Raw genomic sequence first — 14620 nt, 5'->3', positions numbered from 1 at the left:
TGCTCAGATAGCAGATGTTTGAAGTTGGTGAGGGAGATAAAAGTCTCCAACTTCAGCAATTTTTGCAATTCGTTCCAGTCACAGGCAGCAGAGAACTGTAACGAAATGCCATCGTGACCAGTGAACTGAGATAAGGCGGAGCTTTACCTAGCATGGACTTGTAGATGACCTGGAGCCAGTGGGTCTGGCGACGAATATGTAGCGAGGGCCAGCCGACTAGAGCATACAGGTCGCAGTGGTGGATGGAATAAGGTGCTTTAGTGACAAAACGGATGGCACTGTGATAAACTGCATCCAGTTTGCTGAGTAGAGTGTTGGAAGCAATTTTGTAGATGACATAGCCGAAGTCGAGGATCGGTAGGATAGTCAGTTTTACTAGGGTAAGTTTGGCGGCGTGAGTGAAGGAGGCTTTGTTGCGGAATAGAAAGCCGACTCTTGATTTGATTTTCGATTGGAGATGTTTGATGTGAGTCTGGAAGGAGAGTTTACAGTCTAGCCAGACACCTAGGTACTTATAGATGTCCACATTTTCAAGGTCGGAACCATCCAGGGTGGTGATGTTGGTCAGGCGTGCGGGTGCAGGCAGCGAACGGTTGAAAAGCATGCATTTGGTTTTACTAGCGTTTAAGAGCAGTTGGAGGCCACGGAAGGAGTGTTGTATGGCATTGAAGCTCGTTTGGAGGTTAGATAGCACAGTGTCCAAGGACGGGCCGGAAGTATATAGAATGGTGTCGTCTGCGTAGAGGTGGATCAGGGAATCGCCCGCAGCAAGAGCAACATCATTGATATATACAGAGAAAAGAGTCGGCCCGAGAATTGAACCCTGTGGCACCCCCATCGAGACTGCCAGAGGACCGGACAGCATGACCTCCGATTTGACACACTGAACTCTGTCTGCAAAGTAATTGGTGAACCAGGCAAGGCAGTCATCCGAAAAACCGAGACTACTGAGTCTGCCGATAAGAATATGGTGATTGACAGAGTCGAAAGCCTTGGCAAGGTCGATGAAGACGGCTGCACAGTACTGTCTTTTATCGATGGCGGTTATGATATCGTTTAGTACCTTGAGCGTGGCTGAGGTGCACCCGTGACCGGCTCGGAAACCAGATTGCACAGCAGAGAAGGTACGGTGGGATTCGAGATGGTCAGTGACCTGTTTGTTGACTTGGCTTTCGAAGACCTTAGATAGGCAGGGCAGGATGGATATAGGTCTGTAACAGTTTGGGTCCAGGGTGTCTCCCCCTTTGAAGAGGGGGATGACTGGGGCAGCTTTCCAATCCTTGGGGATCTCAGACGATATGAAGGAGAGGTTGAACAGGCTGGTAATAGGGGTTGCGACAATGGCGGCGGATAGTTTCAGAAAGTTTGTACGGGTCCAGGTTTTGCAGCTCTTTCATAACATCTGCTATCTGGATTTGGGTAAAGGAGAACCTGGAGAGGCTTGGGCGAGTAGCTGCGGGGGGGCGGAGATGTTGGCCGAGGTTGGAGTAGCCAGGCGGAAGGCATGGCCAGCCGTTGAGAAATGCTTGTTGAAGTTTTCGATAATCATGGGTTTATCGGTGGTGACCGTGTTACCTAACCTCAGTGCAGTGGGCAGCTGGGAGGAGGTGCTCTTGTTCTCCATGGACTTCACAGTCCAAGAACTGTGAGGCTTCTGATGTTGACATGCATGAAACCAAGGCTTTTTCGATCACAGAAGTCAACAAATGAGGGTGCCTGGGGACATGCAGGGCCTGGGTTTACCTCCACATCACCCGCGGAACAGAGGAGGAGTAGTATGAGGGTGCGGCTAAAGGCTATCAGAACTGGTCGCCTAGAGCGTTGGGCACAGAGAGTAAAAGGAGCAGATTTATGGGCATGGTAGAATATATTCAGGGCATAATGCGCAGACAGGGGTATGGTGGGGTGCGGGTACAGCGGAGGTAAGCCCAGGCACTAGGTGATGATGAGAGAGATTGTATCTCTGGATAAACCCAAAGAAGTACAATCAACTCTGCCTTTCTGTGTTTAGAAGGCACCAATCCTCTGCTTGGCAAGGACCTAGTATGTGTAGATAGGTGAAAAAATATATATTTTTCATTCAGGTATGAAAACCTTCTTAAGTTCGGAAAGTATTCAGACCCCTTGACTTTTTCTACATTGTGTTACCTTATAGCCTTGTTCTAAAATGTATTAAATAAAAAATATCCTCAGCAATCTATGCACAATACCTCATAATGACAAAGAGAATAGTTTTGTATTAAAAATAAAAAACTGAAATACCTTATTTACATAAGTATTCAGACCCTTTGCTATGAGAATCGAAATTGAGCTCAGGTGCATCCTTTTTCCATTGATCATCCTAGAGATGTTTTTACAACTTGATTGGATTACACCTGTGGTAAATTCAATTGATTGGACATTATTTGTAAAGGCACACACCTGTCTATATAAGGTCTCACAGTTGACAGTGCATGTTGGAGCAAAAACCAAGCCATGAGGTCGAAGGAATTGTCTCTAGAGCTCCAAGATAGGACTGTGTCGAGGCACAGATCTGGGGAAGGGTACCAAAAAATGTCTGCAGCACTGAAGATCCCCAAGAACACAGGAGCCTCCATCATTCTTAAATGGGACAATGTTGGAACCACCAAGACTCTTCCTAGAGCTGGCCACTTACCCAAACTGAGCAATTGGGGAAGAAGGGCCTTGTTCAGGAAGGTGACCAAGAACCCGATGGTCCTTCTGACAGAGCTCTAGAGTTCCTCTGTGGAGATGGGAGAACCTTCCAGAAGGACAACCATCTCTGCGGCACTCCACCAATCAGGCCTTTACGCTAGAATGGCCAGATGGAAGCCACTCCTCAGTAAAAGAAACATGACAGCCAACTTGGAATTTGCCAAAAGGCAGCTAAAGACAACTAAGACCCTGAGAAACAAGATTCTCTGGTCTGATGAAACCAACATTTAAATTTTGGGCCTGAATTCCAAGCGTTACGTCTGGAGGTAACCTGCCACCATCCCTATAGAACATTTCTGGGATCATTTATTTCAGCTCATGAAACATGTTACGTTTATATTTTTGTTCAGTGTAGTTCAGCTGCAGAAAAAATGATGTCAATCTTTCTTGAACACTTTTCAATTTGTGCAGTGCCATTTATCACCATTGCTATAAAAGCGCCAAAGTCCACTTTCTTCAGCGTTGATTCTAACAGACTAGGCGGGTCTTGATACTCTCGTGCCACCCGAGGCCTAGAACCTCCTCCTTCCCGCTAATGACAGTAGTTTGCTAGCTAGTTTCAAACTGGGCACTCCCCCGAATTCATCCTGCTTGTGGCTTCAAGCTTAACATCCTTATCATTTATCGCCCTCCAGGTTCCCTCGGAGAGTTCATCAATGAGCTTGATGCCTTGATAAGCTCCTTTCCTGAGGACGGCTCACCTCTCACAGTGCTGGGCGACTTTAACCTCCCCACGTCTACCTTTGACTCATTCCTCTCTGCCTCCTTCTTTCCACTCCTCTCCTCTTTTGACCTCACCCTCTCACCTTCCCCCCCTACTCACAAGGCAGGCAATACGCTCGACCTCATCTTTACTAGATGCTGTTCTTCCACTAACCTCATTGCAACTCCCCTCCAAGTCTCTGACCACTACCTTGTATCCTTTTCCCTCTCGCTCTCATCCAACACCTCCCACACTGCCCCTACTCGGATGGTATCGCGCCGTCCCAACCTTCGCTCTCTCTCCCCCGCTACTCTCTCCTCTTCCATCCTATCATCTCTTCCCTCTGCTCAAACCTTCTCCAACCTATCTCCTGATTCTGCCTCCTCTACCCTCCTCTCCTCCCTTTCTGCATCCTTTGACTCTCTATGTCCCCTATCCTCCAGGCCGGCTCGGTCCTCCCCTCCCGCCCCGTGGCTCGACGACTCATTGCGAGCTCACAGAACAGAGCTCCGGGCAGCCGAGCGGAAATGGAGGAAAACTCGCCTCCCTGCGGACCTGGCATCCTTTCACTCCCTCCTCTCTACATTTTCCTCCTCTGTCTCTGCTGCTACAGCCATTTTCTACCACTCTAAATTCCAAGCATCTGCCTCTAACCCTAGGAAGCTCTTTGCCACCTTCTCCTCCCTCCTGAATCCTCCTCCCCCTCCCCCCTCCTCCCTCTCTGCAGATGACTTCGTCAACCATTTTGAAAAGAAGGTCGACGACATCCGATCCTCGTTTGCTAAGTCAAACGGCACCGCTGGTTCTGCTCACACTGCCCTACCCTGTGCTCTGACCTCTTTCTCCCCTCTCTCTCCAGATGAAATCTCTCGTCTTGTGACGGCCGGCCGCCCAACAACCTGCCCGCTTGACCCTATCCCCTCCTCTCTTCTCCAGACCATTTCCGGAGACCTTCTCCCTTACCTCACCTCGCTCATCAACTCATCCCTGACCGCTGGCTACGTCCCTTCCGTCTTCAAGAGAGCGAGAGTTGCACCCCTTCTGAAAAAACTTCTTTCTTTTCTCTCCAAAACTCTTGAACGTGACGTCCTTGGCCAGCTCTCCCGCTATCTCTCTCTGAATGACCTTCTTGATCCAAATCAGTCAGGTTTCAAGACTAGTCATTCAACTGAGACTGCTCTTCTCTGTATCACGGAGGCGCTCCGCACTGCTAAAGCTAACTCTCTCTCCTCTGCTCTCATCCTTCTAGACCTATCGGCTGCCTTCAATACTGTGAACCATCAGATCCTCCTCTCCACCCTCTCCGAGTTGGGCATCTCCGGCGCGGCCCACGCTTGGATTGCGTCCTACCTGACAGGTCGCTCCTACCAGGTGGCGTGGCGAGAATCTGTCTCCTCACCACGCGCTCTCACCACTGGTGTCCCCCAGGGCTCTGTTCTAGGCCCTCTCCTATTCTCGCTATACACCAAGTCACTTGGCTCTGTCATAACCTCACATGGTCTCTCCTATCATTGCTATGCAGACGACACACAATTCATCTTCTCCTTTCCCCCTTCTGATGTCCAGGTGGCGAATCGCATCTCTGCATGTCTGGCAGACATATCAGTGTGGATGACGGATCACCACCTCAAGCTGAACCTCGGCAAGACGGAGCTGCTCTTCCTCCCGGGGAAGGACTACCCGTTCCATGATCTCGCCATCACGGTTGACAACTCCATTGTGTCCTCCTCCCAGAGCGCTAAGAACCTTGGCGTGATCCTGGACAACACCCTGTCGTTCTCAACTAACATCAAGGCGGTGGCCCGTTCCTGTAGGTTCATGCTCTACAACATCCGCAGAGTACGACCCTGCCTCACACAGGAAGCGGCGCAGGTCCTAATCCAGGCACTTGTCATCTCCCGTCTGGATTACTGCAACTCGCTGTTGGCTGGGCTCCCTGCCTGTGCCATTAAACCCCTACAACTCATCCAGAACGCCGCAGCCCGTCTGGTGTTCAACCTTCCCAAGTTCTCTCACGTCACCCCGCTCCTCCGCTCTCTCCACTGGCTTCCAGTTGAAGCTCGCATCCGCTACAAGACCATGGTGCTTGCCTACGGAGCTGTGAGGGGAACGGCACCTCAGTACCTCCAGGCTCTGATCAGGCCCTACACCCAAACAAGGGCACTGCGTTCATCCACCTCTGGCCTGCTCGCCTCCCTACCACTGAGGAAGTACAGTTCCCGCTCAGCCCAGTCAAAACTGTTCGCTGCTCTGGCCCCCCAATGGTGGAACAAACTCCCTCACGACGCCAGGACAGCGGAGTCAATCACCACCTTCCGGAGACACCTGAAACCCCACCTCTTTAAGGAATACCTAGGATAGGATAAGTAATCCTTCTCACCCCCCCCCCCCTTTAAGATTTAGATGCACTATTGTAAAGTGACTGTTCTACTGGATGTCATAAGGTGAATGCACCAATTTGTAAGTCGCTCTGGATAAGAGCGTCTGCTAAATGACTTAAATGTAAATGTAAATGTACATAAGCTACTACTATGTGTGAGCTATGGTCATTCGACTAATTGGCCTGAAATGTAGGCACCACGGCTTGCCAGTGATCATCAATGATTACTGCAACCTCACATAAACACTAAAGTTACAGTGCAAGTTAAGAGAACTACTGTCGCAGGTTAGGATAATTGAGGTAGCAGGTTAGGAGAATAAAATGAAGGTTAGGAAACGGGTTAGCTTTGCTAAAATGTATAGCTGGTTTGGATAATTAACGTGGCAGGTTAGTAGAATGAGGTTAAAGTTTGGAAAAAGGTTAAGGTTAGGCTTAGCTAAAATTATACAGTTAAACAATAAACTGGTCTTGCATCCCAATCAGCCACGCAAAACGGTCTTGAGTGGCAAGAAATCTACCCAATTAGATGATCCGCTTTCAATACACCCACTTCTGTTGACAAGCCCACTTTCATACACACTCCAAGAATGCAGATAGAATAATGAGCCAGATATTCCACCAGATGTATAAATTTGAAGCAACCGGTTGGCGGTTCCACTAACTGCCAAATATGGTGATGATAGGAATCCCAATGGCAGGCAGTTGGGGAAGATGAAGCTGACATTCTGCAAATGTTCTTATCGATTAAACAGGTTTCTGTTTCCAAAACTAGAAACGGAAACAAACAGAGTAGACTGTGATTTGTAGACTTCACCCTTTGCCAACGTTTAAAAAAATTGCGAGAAGGAGTGCAAGAGAATATTGCGTTATTGCATACTGGGTAGGCGTTCCATAAAGGCAAATATGCAAATAAATGCTAGAACGCGCCAATAGATCTCACTAGCTCGTGCTTGGCTCTGCCCACCTGCTTTCTTGTTCTGCCCACTATGACTCGACCGGATTTGGTCTATCTTGGGTTAGTTATAATAATCTTTGGCCAAATATTTGGCGCTGTCCCTGCCATACTATTGGCCTACTGTCCTGTCCACTGCTGCTCCAGAAAAACACGAAGACCCGGTGTAAACCATTTGATGATGAAAAAGTAAGCAAGACCACCTCCTTCAGGTGAAAATTAAATGTAGGCAGAGTTTTAGAATGCATAATGTTCCGTTATCTATATATCATGACACGTTCGTGATAATGTAGAAGAGAAAATCACACAAGACAACAATGACAAAACGGGACAAAACATACCAAGAATTTGAGTAGACATTCTACAGGGAAAGTTCAATCGCTTTTGGTTCAAGGAACAGTGGACTTGAGGCCTCACTTTTATCATAAGGGCCTCTAGCCACTTCGTAGGTCGCAGGCCAGGCCAACTGTCTCTCTAGGCTACGCCTAGCCCACGAATTCGTAGTTTTTTTTTTCTCAATATGGCCCATGCGGTGATTGAGTTTGACACCCCTGCTTTAGAAAGTTGGGTTGCCTCCAATGATTTATATATACATTAGAACAGGGGTTCCCAAACTTTTTAATTTGGGGTCCCCCTTCCAGCATTGGGGAACATCCCGTACCCCGCCTGCGCGCTCCACGTCTATATCTACGGGCACAAGCACTGTTCATGACACAAACTGTAAACAGCCCTCGTTGGTGGAGAGAATTTTGAAGGTTTAATGTTTAATTCCTACAATACTACACATTTTGTCATGGGGTGCAAAGAAAATGTTGCAACTGTGAAGCACATTTTCTTGCAATTCTATACCATGTCTAATTTGTATTCATTTGAAAGCGGAACAACCTAAATAAAAAACCGTTTGCTGACATGGGCTAGTTGATGACAAGTTATAAATAGCTCTCTAAGGTCTGCAATGACTAACATGACAAGAGGAACTGATGGTGCACTACCCAATTTAGAAAACCTTGTGCGTTCTCAGTGGTGCGTTCTCAAGTATGCTTACTTTAGTCCCCTCCTGTACTCCCTGTTCACTCATGACTGCGTGGCCAAGCACGACTCCAACACCATCATTAAGTTTGCTGACAACACAACAGTGATAAGCCTGATCACCAACAACAATGAGACAGCCTATAGGTAGGAGGTCAGAGACCTGGAAGTGTGGTGCCAGGACAACAACCTCTCCCTCGACGTGATCAAGACAAAGGAGCTGATCGTGGACTAGAGGAAAAGGAGGGCTGAGCACACCCCCATTCTCATCAAAAAGGCTATAGTGGATCAGGTTGAGAGCTTCAAGTTCCTTGGGGTCCACATCACCAACAAACTATCATAGTCCGAACACCATGACAGTTGTGAAGAGGGCACCACAATGCCTGTTTCCCCTTAGGAGACTGAAATGATTTGTCATGGGTCCTCAGATCCTCAAAAAGTTTGACAGCTGCACCATTGACAGCATCCTGAGTGGTTGCATCCCCGCCTGGCATGGCAACTGCTCGGCATCCAACCGCAAGGAGCTACAGGCCATCGTTGTAAATAAGAATTTGTTCTTAACTGACTTGCCTAGTTAAATAAAAGGTTAAATTAAAAATATATAAAAAAGTACAGAGGGTAGTGCGTGCGGCCCAGTACATCACTGGGGCCAAGCTTCCTGCCATCAGGACCTCTATACCAGACGGTGTCAGAGTAAGGCCCTAAAAATGGCCAAAGTCTCCAGCCAACCTAGACTGTTCCCTCTGCTACCACATGGCAAGCAGTACCAGGAACGCTAAATCTAGGTCCAAAAGTCATCTTAACAGCTTCCACCCCCAAGCCATAAGACTGCTGAACAGCTAATCAAATGGCTACCTGAACTATTTGCATTGACCCCGCCCCCATATTTTTTTACTCTTCTGCTACTCACTGTTTATTAACTATGCATAGTCACTTTACCCCTACCTACATGTACTGTACCAGTCAAAAGCTTGGACACACCTACACATTCAATGGGTTTTCTTTATTTAAATATATTTTATACATTGTAGAATAATAGTGAAGACATCAACACTATGAAATACTACATAATTCAACATGTGTTAACCCAAAAACTGTTAAACAAATAAAAAAATATTTTAAATTTGAGATTCTTCAAAGTAGCCACCCTTTGCCTTGATCACAGCTTTGCACGCTCTTGGTATTCTCTCAACCAGCATCACCTGGAATGCTTTCCCAACAGACTTAAAGGAGTTCCCACATATGCTGAGCACTTGTTGACTGCTTTTCCTTCACTCTGCAGTCCAACTCATCCCAAACCATCTCAATTGGGTTGAGGTCGGGTGATTGTGGATTCCAGGTCATCTGATGCATCACTCCACCACTCTCCTTCTTGGTCAAATAGCCCTTACACAGCCTGGAGGTGGGTTGGGTCATTGTCCTGTTGAAAAACAAATGATAGTCGCACTGAGCGCGAACCAGATGGGATGGAGTATCACTGCAGAATGCTGTGGCAACCAAGCTGGTTAAGTGTGCCTTTAATTCTAAATAAATCACAGACCATCACACCCCCACACCATCACACCACGTCCTCCGTGCTTCACGGTGGGAATCACACATGTGGAGATCATCCGTTCACAGAGAGACCGCCGTTGGAACCAAAAATCTCAAATTTGGACTCATCAGACCAAAGGGCAGATTTCCACCGGTCTAATATCCATTACTCGTGTTTCTTGGCCCAAGCAAGTCTCTTCTTATTATTGGTGTCCTTTAGTAATGGTTTCTTTGCCACAATTTGACTATGAAGGCCGATTCACGCAGTCTCCTCAACAGTTGATGTTGAGATGTGTCTGTTACTTGAACTCTGTGAAGCATTGATCTGGGCTGCAATTTCTTAGGCTGGTAACTAATGAAGTGCAGCAGAGGTAACTCTGGGTCTTCCTTTTCTGTTGCGGTCCTCATGAGAGCCAGTTTCATCATAGTGCTTGATGTTTTTTTTGCGACTGCACTTGAAGAATTGTTCAAAGTTCTTGAAATTTTCTGTATTGACTGACCTTCATGTCTTAAAGTAATGATGGACTGTTGTTTCTCTTTGCTTATTTGAGCTGTTCTTGCCATTATATGGACTTGCTCTTTTACCAAATAGGGCTTACCTTGTCACAACACAATTGGCATGTTCGAACGAAGACCCAGAGTTACCTCTGCTGTAGAGGAACTCCTTCTTGATGTCATCAGACCAGAGACTCTTGTTTCTCATGGTCTTAGTCTTTAGGTGCCTTTTGGCAAATTCCAAGCGGGCTGTCATGTGCCTTATTACTGAGGAGTGGCTTCTGTCTGTCCACACTACCATAAAAGGCCTGATTGTTGGAGTGCTGCAGAGACGGTTGTTCTTCTGTTTCTCCCATCTCCACAGAGGAACTCTAGAGATCTGTCAGAGTGACCATCGGGTTCTTGGTCACCTGCCTGAACAAGGCCCTTGGTGGTTCCAAACATCTTCAATTTAAGAATGATGGAGGCCACTGTGTTTTGCTCTGACATGCACTGCTGTGAGACCTTATATAGACAGGTGTGTGCCTTTCCAAATCATGTCCAATCAATTGAATTTACCACAGGTGTACTCCAATCAAGTTGTAAAAGCATCTTAAGGATGATCAATGGAAACAGGATGCACCTGTGCTCAATTTCGATTCTCAAAGCAAAGGGTCTGAATACTTATGTAAATAAGGTATTTCAGTTTTTTATTTTTAAAACATTTGCAAAAATAAAAAATGTTTTTGCTTTGTCGTTATGGGGTATTGTGCATAGATTTCTAAGGATTTTTTATTTATTTAATCACCCTACCACTGAGGGGATTAGATTAAGCTGGCCCTGCTGCCCGTATGGGCGGAGTTTGCACCAGGTGGACAAAAAAAATAAACGCATCATGTAAAGTCTTGGTCCCATGTTTCATGAGCTGAAATAAAAGATCCCAGAAATGTTCTATATGTACGAAAAGCTTATTTCTCTCAAATTTTGTGCACACGTTTGTTTAACTCCTTAATGAGCATTTTTCCTTTGCCAAGATAATCCATTCACCTGACAGGTGTGGCATATCAAGAAGCTGATTAAACAGCATGATCATTACACAGGTGCACCTTGTGGTGGGGACAATAAAAGGCCACTCTAAAATGTGCAGTTTTGTCACACAACGCAATGCCACAGATGTCTCTGGTTTTGAGGGAGTGTGCAATTGGCATGCTGGCTGTAGGAATGTCCACCAGAGCTGTTGCCAAATAATTTAATGTTAATTTATTTACCTTAAACCATCTCCAACGTCATTTTAGGGAATTTGGCAGTATGTCCAACCCGCCTCACAACCGCAAACCACATGTATGGTGTCATGTGGGCAAGCAGTTTGCTGATGTCAATGTTGTGAACAGAGTGCCCCATGGTGGCGATGGGGTTATGGTATGGGCAGGCATAAGCTACGGACAACAAACACAATTGCACAGATATACCGTGACGAGATCTTGAGGCCCAATGCAAGGCCCATTTTTAAGCTTTGTGACCAACAGATGTATATCTGTATTCCCAGTCATGTGAAATCCATAGATTAAGGCCTAATGTATTCATTTCAATTGACTGATTTCCTCATATGAACTGTAACTCAGTAAAAATTTTGAAATTGTTTCATGTTACATTTACATTTTTGTTCAGAATATTTTATGAAAAATAGATATTAACAGTATTACCGTGCGGCTCAGATTACTGTTAGATTTAAGCTGGGAAGGCCTCCCTCACCGCGGTTTTGTCCCCTTACGTTACGGGCCATAGCCCGGTACAACACAGGCTAGCTCAGCAGAATCCCCTCAGTGCCTCAGAATCAGTTGAGGCCACCCCCTCTATCTTACTGCCCTAACAAGCAGTTCATGAGGCAGTCCATCTGCCTGTTTGCCACGCTGTACTTGGGCCCCCCAACGTACAGCTGCAGGGTCCGCTCCATGCCCAGCCCCTCACACCACCTATCTAGGACCATGACCGAGAGATAGAGGGAGAGAGAGAAAGTAAAAAATTAAAATAAAATAAAAAGTCTAATAAGATTTACCTAGCATAGGTCTAGACCTATCCAAGGAGAATGCCCACTGGCTTCATAACCAAACCGAGGAATTATGTCAGGTATCAAACATCTGACTGAATTTTTTTTTTAAGGAAATTAATTCATTTTTACCATCCTCCTCTTGGTGATTGCAACCCTAAAATTGGTTCTCAAACACTTTGGGCCTATCTGGTGAAACAGTTCTAGGCTACACAAAATAACACACTTAGGTAAAAAGGTTAGTAAATTAATTGTAACGTAAACCGACTTTCTGTACATTATGGTATGTCGTCGGGAACACGCCTTTGGGATTAAAGCGAAGCGATGACAGCCGTGAACGCGCATCGCGGGCTTGACGTCACTGAAGCGCCCAGGCTCTCCAGAGCGAGAGCCGCTGGTTGTGTTGGCAAAAAATATGGGAAAATTAGATAGAGGTATGCTGAGGAAATAAGGGGAAATGTCCGTGTATGTGCCGTTTTCCATTTGACGCAGGATACAACAAACTGACTTGACTGACCCCCATCAGACAGAGCTACAGCACGGTAGGCTAGTTCACTCTATAAGTGATTTTCGTCATCATTGTGTTCATTTCTAAGGATTCTGCTTGACCATATCATATTTATGAATATGTATGCATCCGAATATTATGACATTTTTGGAAAGTAAATAACGGCATTATTGTTAGTCTTTTTTAGGGGGGAGCAAATTTCTTTAAATGAAAGAACCCCGTAAATGATGTTCAGCCCTAGAGCAATGGAGGAGGAAAATAATGGATATTTGAGAGGGTGCGATTGGGTGGCTCCTGTATTTAACGATTTTTTTTTAGATGTTGTCCATCACTAAAGATTTTAGACGTCTTGCCATCCAAGTTGACAATCGTATTACCTTCAGACCATTTATCAGTTTTGTTAGCAGTTTATCTTGCATCCATGAGGTTTTTATTCCCCAATGTTTAAATGGCCAGCCCTTTCAGTCATAGCTAACGTAGCGAACAAGAAACAATGTAACACGCTACCGTGCGCGATATAGGCTAGTGCAAGATCCATCTACATTCATTTCGGAACAGTGTTACATTGCAATAAAAAAAATCGATATTGCAGCAAAACGTTACATTGTAACGCTTGGTAAGTCACATTAGCGTCATTTTTGCTCTTAGCTAGGCTGCCATTTGAAACTCCTACTAGCTATGGATACGTTTATGAGGAGTCTACAATCGAAATGGTCCGTGGTGTAATGTATCACGGATAAAGATAGTATTTGGGTTTTCTTAGGAAATTCTGTACTATCGGTCGCATTTTTGGGCCCACAACTCGCAGTCATTGGATACAATTGAAAAGGGGCGCTCCTCCCTACATTAGCCAGGTGACGTGACACATACTGTACCATAACGTACCAGCGTCCCTACTTGAAATTCTCTTTGACGCTGAACGTAAGGGGGGATTATCTATACAAAACGGTCTTTGCAGAGTCTACTATTGAACTGTAGGTGTAGCGGATTTCACATATGTATTGATACAACTGTACATTCATTCATAGTAGCAATAGGCCTACATTAACACGGCAATATGGGAAGTATTCCCGAGTAGCCTTTATAGTAGCCTTTATACATTGGCTAGTAGAAATAAAAAATGTCAACTAACCTTTTCTTGCCGATACTTTCTTCGTTCTCTATTGGGAAGAAACGTATTTTACATGCCCGTATTCAGTTGCAGGTGGTTCTCAAAAAATCTGAGAATATTCAGAAAGATAGTCAAATTCAGATTTTTCCACAAAGTAAGGAGTTCCCCCCTTTAATCTGCAGGAAATCTTACATTTCCCTAAATATTTTCAGGAACAAATCAGCGAGAAGTCAGAGCAAAACAGGAAAAATAACATACTTGCTTTATGAAACATAATACACAACATCCGGGACTAGCATTAGCCACTGTAGCATGGTGGGGGAAAAGGGTGTTTCATAAAGAAAGTATGAATATTTTCCCCGTTTCTTTTTGCCTTCTCTCCATTAAGTCGAATGAAGGCGAAAACCGACGCCTTTGCAGCCTGAATGGACAATGTTTTATGTACGAACCGGTCCACGGGGGATACGAGTGTATAGCTGGCTGCATACATTCCCTTTGGATGGTAAGATGACACGACTCTATCGACATCGTTTCTATGTGACACAACCGGGGCCATGTGTAGAAGTAGATGACAGTGCAACCAAAACAAGAATCAACACAAATACAAGAGGGGCGCCATAAAGCTCAGGTGTGAGTGCTACGCCACTGCTTATTAATTAGTTCATTTATTTGCCACCTCTTAGATAGTTATGTCCAGTTCAGGGTTCCAGCTATATGTCTCCAGTTCAGGGTTCCAGCTATATGGTTTGCTAACTTTCCATCTAAGTGGCAAGCTTGCTAGATCAAGCGTCTTGGTTACAGCAAATACCTCTTGGATCAAGATCCCTGCTGCCTAAATTAGTTTTGTGTGCACGACTGGTAATATTGTATACCCTGGTATGGTAAAGGAATGGTATGGAAATCTGGATACTGCCCATCCCTATTTCTCACTCCATACAAAATGTGGATTTGACCATTTTTCATTATATTCTCTTGTTTTTGGAGAACCGCCTGCAACTGAGCACAGATGCATGCTTTGTTCTCAATTCGGTAGAAAAGTGTATCTGCTAAAACAGGTTCATTTGAAAAATTGCTTTAAAATCTTTTTACTAGCCACGGCTACTATGGAAGAATACCTATATCACTGTTTTAATGGATATCTACACCCCCAGTTGGTGGGCTGTCTATA

General features: G+C 45.4%; 1 protein-coding gene and 1 long non-coding RNA gene across 6 annotated transcripts in view; one reads left to right on the top strand and one right to left on the bottom strand.

Annotated features, from left to right (window-relative positions):
• Positions 1 to 8763: 8763 nt before the first annotated feature.
• On the bottom strand, positions 8764 to 13979 carry LOC118370938 (uncharacterized). The gene is made up of 3 exons (XR_004822900.2): positions 13902 to 13979; positions 13474 to 13561; positions 8764 to 11763 (listed from the first exon to the last, which is right to left on the bottom strand). It is a non-coding gene; the product is annotated as an uncharacterized LOC118370938 (long non-coding RNA).
• LOC118370937 (ELKS/Rab6-interacting/CAST family member 1-like) overlaps positions 12196 to 14620 on the top strand; it is a 32000-nt gene continuing 29575 nt past the window's right edge. For 2 of the 5 annotated variants that reach the window (XM_052474842.1, XM_052474847.1), the window contains exon 1: positions 12196 to 12375. The gene's annotated coding sequence lies outside the window, so the exon portion shown is untranslated. The other 3 variants (XM_052474845.1, XM_052474844.1, XM_052474846.1) reach the window with 3 other exon arrangements.

This window comes from Oncorhynchus keta, chromosome 22 (assembly GCF_023373465.1).
Source record: "Oncorhynchus keta strain PuntledgeMale-10-30-2019 chromosome 22, Oket_V2, whole genome shotgun sequence".
Lineage (NCBI taxonomy): Eukaryota > Metazoa > Chordata > Actinopteri > Salmoniformes > Salmonidae > Oncorhynchus > Oncorhynchus keta.
The sequence above is the reverse complement of the archived record's forward strand: the minus strand, read 5'-3'. Positions and strand labels throughout refer to the sequence as shown.